This window comes from Anopheles arabiensis, chromosome 3, assembly GCF_016920715.1.
Source record: "Anopheles arabiensis isolate DONGOLA chromosome 3, AaraD3, whole genome shotgun sequence".
Lineage (NCBI taxonomy): Eukaryota > Metazoa > Arthropoda > Insecta > Diptera > Culicidae > Anopheles > Anopheles arabiensis.
This window is the reverse complement of record NC_053518.1, coordinates 51,797,922-51,814,197: the sequence shown is the minus strand read 5'-3', so window position 1 is coordinate 51,814,197 and position 16,276 is coordinate 51,797,922.

Below are 16,276 nucleotides of genomic sequence, written 5' to 3'. Positions count from 1 at the left end.
TGCAAGGTGTTTTATACGATACTAGTTGAGAAATGTTTTTTGTATTGATTGTGTGTGTTGAGATGTTAGCCTGTAGGAACATGTTTTTAGTTTTCAAACCCCATTTTTTAAACAGAAATATCCCAAAGTATTGATGAAGAATGTTAAAAAAGGTATCAGGCATAGTTGTACTTTCGATTCACACCAGTTTTTACGCTACTCCTAAAGATAAACACCCCCTAGCTATCACATTGCAATTTTCTTAATTTACTGCCCGTTAGATGTGGCGTCCTTCAGCTTCCTCGCCCGAGCTACAGCAATCTAACAAAGCCAATTGGCTTCAATATGATCAAGAACAGGCAGATATATCGTTAGATTGTTTGGTTTTTGGACAGATGAGTCCAAATTAGAACTGATGTTCAAAAATAACTAGATGCTTTTGATCGTTTTTTTTTTTAAGAGCAAAAAATGATTGTGTTTATTCATACACTAGAGTACATCGATTGATTCAGTTCAGTTGACGAAATCTTATCTAGGTTTCCTGCCTGGTGGTGTTTACGCTAGGGGTTTGAACTTACAGCTCAAGCTTTTCTTTTGTTTTAGGAAGAAAATGAATGTTTTCCTTAATAACAGCACATATTGGCTATGTAAATGAAGCGTTTAGCTACTGTGAGGATAAAATCCATAATGAAATTGATAGGAGAAGAATATTTACAAAAGCTTACTACACTAACTACCCTAGCTTAACCTAACTTAATTGCGAACTAGGGTACTAAAATAAGTTCCTTATGCTATCCGAATCCGAATTTATACAGGTCTGTCGAAGTCGATCTAGGATATCCTGGATCTTCTCCGTTAAAATGGGCAAACCAGTTTGTGCATGCAGATCTGTGGTGGGGTACCGATTTGGCAAGTTCATTATTAATTTCAAAAACCTGTTTTGAATGGTTTGTAACGATTTAAAATTGGAATTTGAACATTTATGCCAAACGTTACATGCATAGGTTATCGATGGCAAAACAATCTGACTGTAAATAATCATTTTGTTTTCCAGTGACAAACTTGATTTGCGCTTGATGAGAGGGTATCTTTAACATCCAGGTTGCCTTGACTTTGATGTTTTGGACATGATGTTTAAAACAGAGCCACTGATCAAAACTACACCTAAATATCGTGCGGTGCTTGTCCATGGAATGTTAATGGGACCCATTTTAATATTTCCAGCCTTAATATTGTGGAAGTTCTAGTGCCAGTTCTGTATGGGACTAATAGCATTTGAGTTTTGTTGGAGTTTATGTTAATTTTCCAGTCGTTCAGATACTTGACAAACGTGTCAAGGCCTCTCTGAAGTCCGGTACCAACGTGTCGTAAGGTCCTGCTTGAGCACAAGATGGCAGTGTCATCCGCGTACAAGGTCAGATCCGTGCCTGACCTCAGTGAAGGAACATCGGCCGTATAGCAATTGTACAACAGAGGACCGATAACACTCCCCTGTGGTACACCCGCACATTTAGAATATGATTCGGATTTTTCCGAATTCACGTAAACAGCCGATGTTCGTTCACTGAGGTAGTTTTGGACCAAATGAACCAAGTAGGAAGGAAAACCCTGCAGTCTGAGTTTGTAAATGAGACCATTATGCCAAACGCTATCGAACGCCTTCTCCACGTCTAGAAGGGCTATGCCAGTGGATTTTCCACTTGTTTTGGCATTGCTAACAATCTGCATCACTCGCTGTAACTGCATGGCTGCCGACCGCTGCCTCCTAAACCCAAACTGTACGCCAGGTAGGATGTTGTTAGCAGACACGTGGGTCTCCAACCTCGTGTGAATTATCCTTTCGAATATTTTGCTAATGGCACTCAATACAGAAATAGGACGATAACTCGATCCCGAGCATGGGTCCTTTCCAGGTTTCAGCACTGGCACTACTTTAGCAAGTTTCCACACTTTTGGAAAATATCCCAATTCAAGGCACCTGTTAAACACCCTAGTAAGCAAGATGGCAGTACTGTAACTAACGTGTTTGAGCATAACATTGAATATGCCATCCGGTCCCGGAGCCTTGTAGCTAACTTGTAGTTCTTAATGGTTTTAAGAACTTCCCCGAAGGTGACACGGTCAATCTCTGTGGTATCCACAGGTACAGAACTTAACTCCCTGATGCTAGAATGAACAGCATCCTCAAACGGGCTTGTGAGTGGATCACTAAGCCTGTGGGCTAGCGCGAAATGGGAAACCAAAGTTTCAGCTCTATTAAAAAATTCTAGTACAGCATTACTGATCAGCATTACTTTCCAGCGGTGGCTTGAATGCTTTTAAATCCATGCAATATAACCGCTTCGGTTATGGAATACGCACTTAGTTTTTAGTGTTTTGAAAGGTTAATTATGTAAAGTTCACTGTGGCCACGGCAGAAGTCAGAGACGTTCTTTAAAGCCTTTAGTTGAATTGTTAAAGTCGAAGCAATCTGAAACAGTGTTACAGCCGACATGCGGAACGTAGGCTATGACCAGCCAGCGCTGGAGTGAGGCTAAACGACCCGTAGAATGTCTCTAGATCTAGGTGGTCGGGATGGTGGATATCGATTTTTTTTTCTTTATTTTTATATAGACTTTAATTCAATTGGCCTCATTCGTCTCTTTCAATCGGTTGAACATTTATATACTTAAAGACTAACATTCTTCTTTGCAAGCCATTTGTTGCTTGCAAAATACATTATACCGGGCAGTATCGGTTTACTTAATACGGACGTCACAGGAAGCGTAAACTCAAAAATTTTACGCGTAAACAGGGTTGCCAGGCGTAAACTTAATGTCAAAAAATTTCAGGTCCGAGAGGGTGAAATCTTGGTGTAAACTTTGAGCGTAAACTTTTGACAGATAAATTTACCGCGCGCTTTTCATCGCACATGGTAAACAAACGAAAAACAAAAAGCGAGCGGTATGTATACAACTTTTGTGCATGTTAAAAAGAATCAGAAAATTAAATTTTTAAATGGTTTTAATATAATTTTTGCAATGGAAAACACAAAAAAAACAGTCCGGAACTACGCAAAACAGGTACTTATTTATAAAAGTAGCTAGATATCTCACTATACTGTATTTACATATTCGGTCCAACACCCACACGTTTATTATTTTTGTATAAGTGATATGTATATACATTCATGTATTTTTTAAGGATATCGAGCAATGCCGTGCCGTAATAGAGGCAGTAAGTAAGCGTCCATCCTTATGGAATAAAAAGTTGGACAGCTATAAAAATCGTAACGTCCAAAATGATGGGAGGACGGCTATAGGTAGTGAGGTAGGGCTTCCAACTGCTGAAGCTAAAGCAGTATGGAAAAACCTCCTCAACTCCTATAGGACGTACAGGAGTAAAGTGAAAAAGTCAAAGCATAGTGGGGCAGGTAAATTGATGATAAATTAAGGATTGAAAGATATATTATTTATATTATTTATATTTTCTTTTTCTTTTAGGCGCATCGGAGGTGTACGTACCAAGATGGTTTGCCTATGAAGCCATGGCGTTCGTCGAGGACACGATGGAGGATGCAAACCATCAGGATATCGTATGTATAATATATGTTTGGTTTAAGTATATGTATGTTTAATTTAGTATTAATGTTTATTGCTTAATGTTTAATGTTTAATATTAACTTGAACTAAATGCTTTTAATACTTTAAAATTAGATTTTTTATAAGATTATAAACTATGAGAATATTGAGGTGATCCCGCGGCATTTCCGCGTAGGACGTTTACGCCAAGTAGAAGAAGAAGCCGGTCTCGTAGTTCAGTCGTCAACTCGTACGACATAAACATCATGCCCGTCATGGGTTCAATCCCCGAATAGACCGTGCCGCCATACGTAGGATTGACTATCCTGCTATGGGGGGGATTCAATTAGTCACTGAAAGCCAAGCCCGCAAGTGGGTACAGGCAGGCCTTGACCGACAACGGTTGTTAAGCCAAAGAAGAAAAAAGAAGAAGAAGAAGAAACTTGGAATTAATTTAGCTCCTAATTAATGTGAAACAGTTGAGCAAATGATTATAGCAGTAAAAGCTTTTCCGAATAGCGGATAGAGAGCTTAATTGAAATGATGAACGTATAAAGGATCAGGTTTCGTACGGCCAGAGCCTTCTATATGCAAAATGAATATCCTGGTATGGATAAATCAATAAAGGTTAAATAATCGAGTCCAATAGAGGTAGGTCGGAACTAACCGAGGTCTAATATACTAATAATTTACTAATTTTAATTTATAGTTTATCATTTATTCGTTTTAAATACAGTGAGGTGGTGGAAAGAGCACATGCTCTAGTTAAGGCTATAACATAAAATAACCTTTGATAATTCCTGTACGCAAGAACATTACTGATGACTCAAATTATGTGTTACATATTTTAAACAAGTTAAACGAAAACCACATATCATATGATTATCCAGGTTTTTGAGTTGTCAGGGATGAATATAATAATAAACCATTACCACAACAATCGAACTATATAGTGCGTATAACAAAAATCAATATAAATGTATAGCTAAAACATAACTTGCTCAAAGATAATATCACAAACGTTATATGCGGGACGACGCGCATTTAAAGGGTCAATGCCATAGCAACACGAAGCTGTTCTGGTTCAAACGCTAATGTGAATGGTAAATCTCCCTATACAAAACGAAGTAAGAGGTGACGCTCACGTCACGCTCACGTTACGCTCATAGGTGAAACGATTGCTCACTATAGGATCTTCCTGTACGAAAAAGTTACTCACTATAGAACGGTTTTGCTAACCAACTATGGGTGCTTGGATGATTTTTATTTCTTTGCGGTGTTTCCATTCTCCGAGGCAACAAGCAATGGTAGAGTGATTGAATCATTGATATATTCAGATCAAAAGACATCATTATTTTCTTCTACACACGTGTTGAAAGTGTGCCAATAATTATCAAATTATTCCCAGTGATTCTAAATAATTCTGTGTTTGAGATTCTACCTCGCTCCATCCGTTTTATCATGCGTAGTAGTGTTTTTTGTGTAGTTCAAAACATTGAAATAAAAAGACTTGCTTCGAACTATCATGTACTTGCTTCCTGTACCATCATCCAAATGCAGTCAAATGCTTGCTTCAAAGGATTGCCAAATTGTACGCTATGAACGTTGAACAATCACAATTTTTCATTGTACATTAACCCAAAAAATGCGTGGTACAATGCAATATAGTGAAACTAACTAGGACTAAGTAAACAACTTTAAAACATACATATAACTGGTTTATATTTCCTATGGAGCGGGTCTCCATACGCAGATTGTTGGATAAGGCTCAGTACGAGTTGTGTTAAACATTTGAAAAAAAAAAAACAAAAATTGAATAATTGAATTTTAAAATGTGTAGCGGGTACACGGAGCTTAGTCCCGCGGCTGTGTCGTTACCAAAAGAAGGGCTTTATTCTCACTTCCTTCTATTCTTATAAACTATCCTAATCCTCTATCCTAATCTATAAACCTAACCTAGCTATAATAATTCCCAATTATTATGGGATCAAGGTTGCTACAATTTATTCATCCATTGAAAGTATATCTTGCGGGAAAAACAATTGTATGGTTCAGCAGTGAAATTACAACTGAACTGCACTGTAAAACTGAAATGAACAGCAACTCCTATTGGGAAAAGTAATGGGATAATAATATACAGGAATAAGGACATTCCTGGGCAACAGGTTCTTTTTTATATGAGCACATGATGAAGCTACAAAATTAAATGAAGTAAGTTTAATTGTTTTATTAGCATTTAGCACTCCTGAATATCCATGGTTGCTTGGTACACAAATAGTCTTGCAGAAGATGAGGCACGGGTCAATAATAAGCCGTGACAGTGAGCCCTGTGGATGGAAGACTCGGACCCATATGTCATATGAACATGTCATGACATTTAGTAGTAGCTATTCCATAAGTTCAGAATGATTAAATTAAATTTTCGTATGTCCTATATGGTTGTGAAAATGGTCAATGATAGCGGAATAGCCAAACATCTTCTTCTTTGCCACAACAACCATAGTCGGCCAAGGCCTGCCTGCGCCGCACCGGGGCTTGGTTTTTAGTGACTTTTTGATAAACCATAGCAGGATAATAGCCAGTCATACTGGAAGTTGAACCCATGATTGACATGTTGTTAAGTCGTTCGAGTTGACGACTGTACCACGAGTCCAGCCGATAGTCAAACATACTGAAACAGAAAGTGGACCACGATTGCTAATGTAATGGAACAACTAACATTAGTAAATAAGACAAAAATATGGAACCTATATTTTAACTTTAACTATAAACCGGGATCACAATAGGATGGAAGCCATAATCTTTTACGATCATAAAAAGTATCAGTAAATAGACATCAAAAGAGAGCAGGATTGCTTACCTACAAGTTTGAATGAAAACATTTAAATGTGCCCTGCAGTTAGTATACACGTCTTAGGTTCTGTTGCTTAAACCTGCAACCGGGCCAAATTAACTAGTGGATTCAAATCCGAAAAATGGGTGCAGCGAGTTTGGCTAGAACTACCCCGCCACTACTCCATATCTTTTGTAGTAATGCAACGAGCAATTAAAGTTATCTAACGCCGCATATTACGACTTGCGTTTTCGCGCCCGCGGAAACGCGTATAACAATCCAGCCATAGAAATGAAATGTCATTCGAACGCGCTACCGCGGAAACGCAGAGATGCTCATGCTGTATTTGTGGCCTCACATGCAGCGCAACAGAAATACTGGCAACAGTGACACGCGGAGTGGAGACCTAATCGCCGTTGATTCTTGAATACTGTAAGTTGTCCTACATAATCACTAAAAGCGAGTAGTAGTTTTGAAACAAACTATTTTAAAAGAACTCAAGTTTTTTCGATCTTTAACCCCTTCAGATAGAAAACGCAACATGACCAGTAGCTGATGAAGAAGGGAAACAAAGAAAAACAAATTCATTTCTTTCCAAGACCAAATGGGGATAATTATCAGTTTTTTTCTTGTTTTATTATCTTAAACGATTGTTGTTCACGAAGTCCTTGTCCATGTGAATACGTATATCTCTCAGTGTATTAGAAGGCCGGGATGAAAAATACTCTAAAGGAGCCAACATTACTCCTCCAATCACCTGCCACAAGCCTCCCGTCAACAACTATATCAAATGCCGTTGGAGGGACATACAAAGTTATTCTTCAGAGAAAATTATGCAAATAAATTGTAGTTCGTACAATTTGAGTAGCTTTTTTTTTTGAAGTTGAATTGGGGTTTGGTATATCCAGAACCGATTTGATATGTGGCCTAAAGCATTTTCGGCTACCGTGCGGCCACGAGAATGACGATAATTGAACACGCGTTCAATGCTGCCCGATGCATGTGTCCCAGGAAATGGACGGATACAATAATCCGTAAATGCAAACGCCTGATCGCCTAGTATAAAATACGGAACGTCTATTGCATACGGCACTCGCAATAGCTTCGGCTCCGGAATATTCAACTGTTTGTTCTCGAATTTTTGATACAATCAAGTGTTTTTGAAAATTCCACCGTCAGAAATGCCTCCTTTGCCTCCAGCATCAGCACACAGGAAATTGTAGTTAGCATCAACTACAACCATTAACACAATGCTATTAAAACCCTTGTAATTAAAATATTCAGAGCCGCCGTGATTGGGTTTTCGAATACGGACATTCCGTATTCCAGCGTCGTTCAAATTGCGCAGAAATATCGAGCCATTCATGTCGCGAACACGGCGTCTGTAATTAAAAAGGAAGAAAACTTGTCTTAAATCTCATCAAATAATCAATATATTCTTTACATATTGTAGTGGTATTGTAGTATTCATAGGTGAAAAGTTATGTTTTTCTAACAGAACTAATCAACCCTTTTTTCGATTTTTGTCAGATAACTGTTCCACAGCCTCCAGCCCCATTTCTAGCCCCACTCCCAGCCCCAATTCCAGCCCCATCTCCAAACGCACTTCCATCCCCACTCCAATTTCAATCTTCCCCGGAAGATGATTATTACCTGGTCGGAATGGATGATGTTGCAATCATCCATTTCGATCATGAATATCAGCCTTCCATCCCTGTCCCTGGTCCCTCCTCATCACTCCCTGGTCACTCCTCATCACTCCCTGGTCCTTCCTCATCACTCCCTGGTCCCTCCTCATCATTCACTGGTCCCTCCTCATCACTCCCTGGTCCCTCCTCATTACTCCCTGGTCCCTCCTCATCACTCCCTGGTCCCTCCTCATCACTCCCTGGTCCCTCAAATTCCACCCCAGTCAACTCACGGAAACGAAAACGGGATAATGAGATGGACGAGGTCCTTATAGGAAGCGTCAATCGGCTGAGGAGACTCTTGCTGCCGCAAATAATAGAGAAAATACGTTCGGCCGTATGGTGGCTGATTTTTTGCGGAGGTTTACCCCTCAGGAGCAGGATCGGGTAACCTCCAAAATTATGCGACTCCTGCTTGAGGAAGAAGAAGTGGTGATGGCTGCACGGGCCAGTGAAAAAATGTAGGAGAAATAAATTGGTGAATTTTGGTATTAAACGAATTTAAATCAATGTTATATAACCCCGGGATAACGGACTGGCAATCGAAGGGCGCGAGACTGTGAGAGATTTCGGACACTCCTGAGGCAGGCCAAGACCGCAAATCGGTTGTAGCGAGATAAGTAAGTAAGTTAAAATTTAAAATATATGATCAACTACATAAACATGCATAAAATGTAGTAATATTAATGAGTTTAGTTTAGTTTAGTTTCAAGGATTCACCTCTATGTTCCTGCCAGAATACTCCGTCGCCGACCAATGCTGGCAGTCGCTGAAACCCGAACAACATTTGGCTCTCGCAACCCCCTTCTTTGTATGTGCCGTCTATTAAATTCAGCTGACGATATTTATGAGCCTGGAATGACGATAACGGAACTGACTTCACTTTTAAGTGTTCCGAATGCGTTCAACAATAACAATATATAAATGTTCTGTTCGTTATCTAATGTGTATTGTAAACAAATGTTGACTCGAGAGGGCTTCATAGTCCATCGATTGAAAAACTAAACTAAACTAAACTAAACTAAACTAAACTAAACTAAACTAAACTAAACTAAACTAAACTAAACTAAACTAAACTAAACTAAACTAAACTAAACTAAACTAAACTAAACTAAACTAAACTAAACTAAACTAAACTAAACTAAACTAAACTAAACTAAACTAAACTAAACTAAACTAAACTAAACTAAACTAAACTAAACTAAACTAAACTAAACTAAACTAAACTAAACTAAACTAAACTAAACTAAACTAAACTAAACTAAACTAAACTAAACTAAACTAAACTAAACTAAACTAAACTAAACTAAACTAAACTAAACTAAACTAAACTAAACTAAACTAAACTAAACTAAACTAAACTAAACTAAACTAAACTAAACTAAACTAAACTAAACTAAACTAAACTAAACTAAACTAAACTAAACTAAACTAAACTAAACTAAACTAAACTAAACTAAACTAAACTAAACTAAACTAAACTAAACTAAACTAAACTAAACTAAACTAAACTAAACTAAACTAAACTAAACTAAACTAAACTAAACTAAACTAAACTAAACTAAACTAAACTAAACTAAACTAAACTAAACTAAACTAAACTAAACTAAACTAAACTAAACTAAACTAAACTAAACTAAACTAAACTAAACTAAACTAAACTAAACTAAACTAAACTAAACTAAACTAAACTAAACTAAACTAAACTAAACTAAACTAAACTAAACTAAACTAAACTAAACTAAACTAAACTAAACTAAACTAAACTAAACTAAACTAAACTAAACTAAACTAAACTAAACTAAACTAAACTAAACTAAACTAAACTAAACTAAACTAAACTAAACTAAACTAAACTAAACTAAACTAAACTAAACTAAACTAAACTAAACTAAACTAAACTAAACTAAACTAAACTAAACTAAACTAAACTAAACTAAACTAAACTAAACTAAACTAAACTAAACTAAACTAAACTAAACTAAACTAAACTAAACTAAACTAAACTAAACTAAACTAAACTAAACTAAACTAAACTAAACTAAACTAAACTAAACTAAACTAAACTAAACTAAACTAAACTAAACTAAACTAAACTAAACTAAACTAAACTAAACTAAACTAAACTAAACTAAACTAAACTAAACTAAACTAAACTAAACTAAACTAAACTAAACTAAACTAAACTAAACTAAACTAAACTAAACTAAACTAAACTAAACTAAACTAAACTAAACTAAACTAAACTAAACTAAACTAAACTAAACTAAACTAAACTAAACTAAACTAAACTAAACTAAACTAAACTAAACTAAACTAAACTAAACTAAACTAAACTAAACTAAACTAAACTAAACTAAACTAAACTAAACTAAACTAAACTAAACTAAACTAAACTAAACTAAACTAAACTAAACTAAACTAAACTAAACTAAACTAAACTAAACTAAACTAAACTAAACTAAACTAAACTAAACTAAACTAAACTAAACTAAACTAAACTAAACTAAACTAAACTAAACTAAACTAAACTAAACTAAACTAAACTAAACTAAACTAAACTAAACTAAACTAAACTAAACTAAACTAAACTAAACTAAACTAAACTAAACTAAACTAAACTAAACTAAACTAAACTAAACTAAACTAAACTAAACTAAACTAAACTAAACTAAACTAAACTAAACTAAACTAAACTAAACTAAACTAAACTAAACTAAACTAAACTAAACTAAACTAAACTAAACTAAACTAAACTAAACTAAACTAAACTAAACTAAACTAAACTAAACTAAACTAAACTAAACTAAACTAAACTAAACTAAACTAAACTAAACTAAACTAAACTAAACTAAACTAAACTAAACTAAACTAAACTAAACTAAACTAAACTAAACTAAACTAAACTAAACTAAACTAAACTAAACTAAACTAAACTAAACTAAACTAAACTAAACTAAACTAAACTAAACTAAACTAAACTAAACTAAACTAAACTAAACTAAACTAAACTAAACTAAACTAAACTAAACTAAACTAAACTAAACTAAACTAAACTAAACTAAACTAAACTAAACTAAACTAAACTAAACTAAACTAAACTAAACTAAACTAAACTAAACTAAACTAAACTAAACTAAACTAAACTAAACTAAACTAAACTAAACTAAACTAAACTAAACTAAACTAAACTAAACTAAACTAAACTAAACTAAACTAAACTAAACTAAACTAAACTAAACTAAACTAAACTAAACTAAACTAAACTAAACTAAACTAAACTAAACTAAACTAAACTAAACTAAACTAAACTAAACTAAACTAAACTAAACTAAACTAAACTAAACTAAACTAAACTAAACTAAACTAAACTAAACTAAACTAAACTAAACTAAACTAAACTAAACTAAACTAAACTAAACTAAACTAAACTAAACTAAACTAAACTAAACTAAACTAAACTAAACTAAACTAAACTAAACTAAACTAAACTAAACTAAACTAAACTAAACTAAACTAAACTAAACTAAACTAAACTAAACTAAACTAAACTAAACTAAACTAAACTAAACTAAACTAAACTAAACTAAACTAAACTAAACTAAACTAAACTAAACTAAACTAAACTAAACTAAACTAAACTAAACTAAACTAAACTAAACTAAACTAAACTAAACTAAACTAAACTAAACTAAACTAAACTAAACTAAACTAAACTAAACTAAACTAAACTAAACTAAACTAAACTAAACTAAACTAAACTAAACTAAACTAAACTAAACTAAACTAAACTAAACTAAACTAAACTAAACTAAACTAAACTAAACTAAACTAAACTAAACTAAACTAAACTAAACTAAACTAAACTAAACTAAACTAAACTAAACTAAACTAAACTAAACTAAACTAAACTAAACTAAACTAAACTAAACTAAACTAAACTAAACTAAACTAAACTAAACTAAACTAAACTAAACTAAACTAAACTAAACTAAACTAAACTAAACTAAACTAAACTAAACTAAACTAAACTAAACTAAACTAAACTAAACTAAACTAAACTAAACTAAACTAAACTAAACTAAACTAAACTAAACTAAACTAAACTAAACTAAACTAAACTAAACTAAACTAAACTAAACTAAACTAAACTAAACTAAACTAAACTAAACTAAACTAAACTAAACTAAACTAAACTAAACTAAACTAAACTAAACTAAACTAAACTAAACTAAACTAAACTAAACTAAACTAAACTAAACTAAACTAAACTAAACTAAACTAAACTAAACTAAACTAAACTAAACTAAACTAAACTAAACTAAACTAAACTAAACTAAACTAAACTAAACTAAACTAAACTAAACTAAACTAAACTAAACTAAACTAAACTAAACTAAACTAAACTAAACTAAACTAAACTAAACTAAACTAAACTAAACTAAACTAAACTAAACTAAACTAAACTAAACTAAACTAAACTAAACTAAACTAAACTAAACTAAACTAAACTAAACTAAACTAAACTAAACTAAACTAAACTAAACTAAACTAAACTAAACTAAACTAAACTAAACTAAACTAAACTAAACTAAACTAAACTAAACTAAACTAAACTAAACTAAACTAAACTAAACTAAACTAAACTAAACTAAACTAAACTAAACTAAACTAAACTAAACTAAACTAAACTAAACTAAACTAAACTAAACTAAACTAAACTAAACTAAACTAAACTAAACTAAACTAAACTAAACTAAACTAAACTAAACTAAACTAAACTAAACTAAACTAAACTAAACTAAACTAAACTAAACTAAACTAAACTAAACTAAACTAAACTAAACTAAACTAAACTAAACTAAACTAAACTAAACTAAACTAAACTAAACTAAACTAAACTAAACTAAACTAAACTAAACTAAACTAAACTAAACTAAACTAAACTAAACTAAACTAAACTAAACTAAACTAAACTAAACTAAACTAAACTAAACTAAACTAAACTAAACTAAACTAAACTAAACTAAACTAAACTAAACTAAACTAAACTAAACTAAACTAAACTAAACTAAACTAAACTAAACTAAACTAAACTAAACTAAACTAAACTAAACTAAACTAAACTAAACTAAACTAAACTAAACTAAACTAAACTAAACTAAACTAAACTAAACTAAACTAAACTAAACTAAACTAAACTAAACTAAACTAAACTAAACTAAACTAAACTAAACTAAACTAAACTAAACTAAACTAAACTAAACTAAACTAAACTAAACTAAACTAAACTAAACTAAACTAAACTAAACTAAACTAAACTAAACTAAACTAAACTAAACTAAACTAAACTAAACTAAACTAAACTAAACTAAACTAAACTAAACTAAACTAAACTAAACTAAACTAAACTAAACTAAACTAAACTAAACTAAACTAAACTAAACTAAACTAAACTAAACTAAACTAAACTAAACTAAACTAAACTAAACTAAACTAAACTAAACTAAACTAAACTAAACTAAACTAAACTAAACTAAACTAAACTAAACTAAACTAAACTAAACTAAACTAAACTAAACTAAACTAAACTAAACTAAACTAAACTAAACTAAACTAAACTAAACTAAACTAAACTAAACTAAACTAAACTAAACTAAACTAAACTAAACTAAACTAAACTAAACTAAACTAAACTAAACTAAACTAAACTAAACTAAACTAAACTAAACTAAACTAAACTAAACTAAACTAAACTAAACTAAACTAAACTAAACTAAACTAAACTAAACTAAACTAAACTAAACTAAACTAAACTAAACTAAACTAAACTAAACTAAACTAAACTAAACTAAACTAAACTAAACTAAACTAAACTAAACTAAACTAAACTAAACTAAACTAAACTAAACTAAACTAAACTAAACTAAACTAAACTAAACTAAACTAAACTAAACTAAACTAAACTAAACTAAACTAAACTAAACTAAACTAAACTAAACTAAACTAAACTAAACTAAACTAAACTAAACTAAACTAAACTAAACTAAACTAAACTAAACTAAACTAAACTAAACTAAACTAAACTAAACTAAACTAAACTAAACTAAACTAAACTAAACTAAACTAAACTAAACTAAACTAAACTAAACTAAACTAAACTAAACTAAACTAAACTAAACTAAACTAAACTAAACTAAACTAAACTAAACTAAACTAAACTAAACTAAACTAAACTAAACTAAACTAAACTAAACTAAACTAAACTAAACTAAACTAAACTAAACTAAACTAAACTAAACTAAACTAAACTAAACTAAACTAAACTAAACTAAACTAAACTAAACTAAACTAAACTAAACTAAACTAAACTAAACTAAACTAAACTAAACTAAACTAAACTAAACTAAACTAAACTAAACTAAAACTAAACTAAACTAAACTAAACTAAACTAAACTAAACTAAACTAAACTAAACTAAACTAAACTAAACTAAACTAAACTAAACTAAACTAAACTAAACTAAACTAAACTAAACTAAACTAAACTAAACTAAACTAAACTAAACTAAACTAAACTAAACTAAACTAAACTAAACTAAACTAAACTAAACTAAACTAAACTAAACTAAACTAAACTAAACTAAACTAAACTAAACTAAACTAAACTAAACTAAACTAAACTAAACTAAACTAAACTAAACTAAACTAAACTAAACTAAACTAAACTAAACTAAACTAAACTAATCAAATGCGGATGAAGTCACGGAGGGGAAGAGTGTTATGGCAGCATGCCGGGTTATTACGTTCTGCGTTGGCTAGTTGGTGTGCTATTTCGAAGCTTTAAAGCGTAACATACAGCGTAAAGATACCTCCAAAATCCCACATATTGAACTGTTCAAGAATTTTATGTCACTAGGTTCTGTGATGGCCTTTACGGTAGTGTGTTTCTAAAAATTCATTAAGTACGGCAAAATATGTCTCAGTACCTTTCCCACCTCTAAAGGCGTGTTGATAGGTACTAAGGAGGTTCCGGTCGTCTAATTCTTGTGTTAGTCTTCTATTTGTATATTTTTATATTTGTATTTTTATTAAAATGATCGACGGATCTCATAAGCCCACTCGATATTTATTTATTTATTTATTTATTTATTTATTTATTTATTTATTTATTTATTTATTTACTTATTTAATTAAATTGTCCGCCAAAGGCTTAATAATATGTTGCTTAAGAACTAAGGAGATGAAGGAATGTACGGGTTAACGAATTATGGAGTGGGAAGGGTGATAGTGTTGCGAAGGAGGGAGCGGAAACGGGAGGGTGGGATATGGTAGTCGAAGAGATCGGAGTGGTCATTGAAGGTGGCTAACGCTCGTAGGAGTGGGTCATTTTGCCGTAACGGGTTCGACGAAATTCAATGTAAAGGGGAGCTCTCGGGCGTAAGGGTCGAGACGGAACATAAAGGGGTATACGCGACAGGAGAGATGGGGAATCGAGGTCAGAGGAGAGAAGATTGGCAACAAAAGGGACTGGATGATAGAATGTCTGGCTTGGATAGGTTCCAGACTAAGCAGGCGACAACGGACATGATATGGACGAATAGAAGACTGATTAGGAAGGAAGCGACGAATGGCAATACGGGTAAATTTGCGTTGGACCTTCTCTAACCTAGCCATGGCAGTGATACCGGGTGGAGACCAAACGACTGCAGCGTATTCAAGAGTGGGACGGACCCAACAGCAGTATAAGGACTTAAGGCACATTGGATCTCTTATCTCGCATGCTTAACGAAGGATTAATCCAAGAGCTTTGTTGGCTTTTTTTAGGACGAATTCGACATGTACATTAAACTGTAATTTTTCGTCCAACCATACACCGAGATCTTTCAATGATGAGACGCGAACAAGTTGAGAGCCACAAATGTAGTAGTTCCAGAGAACTTTGTGGGATGAACGACCAAACGATATGACAGAGCATTTTTGAGGACATAAACGAAGACCATTGAGGCAACACCAATCAGAAAATTTGTCCAGCACATGCTGGAGGACATTACAGTCATGAGGTGAGGCAACAGGTAAAAAGATTTTTACATCATCGGCGTAGAGAAGACAGCTATTTTGAGGGAGCACAGATACACAGTCGTTGACAAACAGTATGAAAAGCAAAGGACTGTGCACACTTCCTTGAGGTACGCCAGAGAGACCTGCGAATGTTTC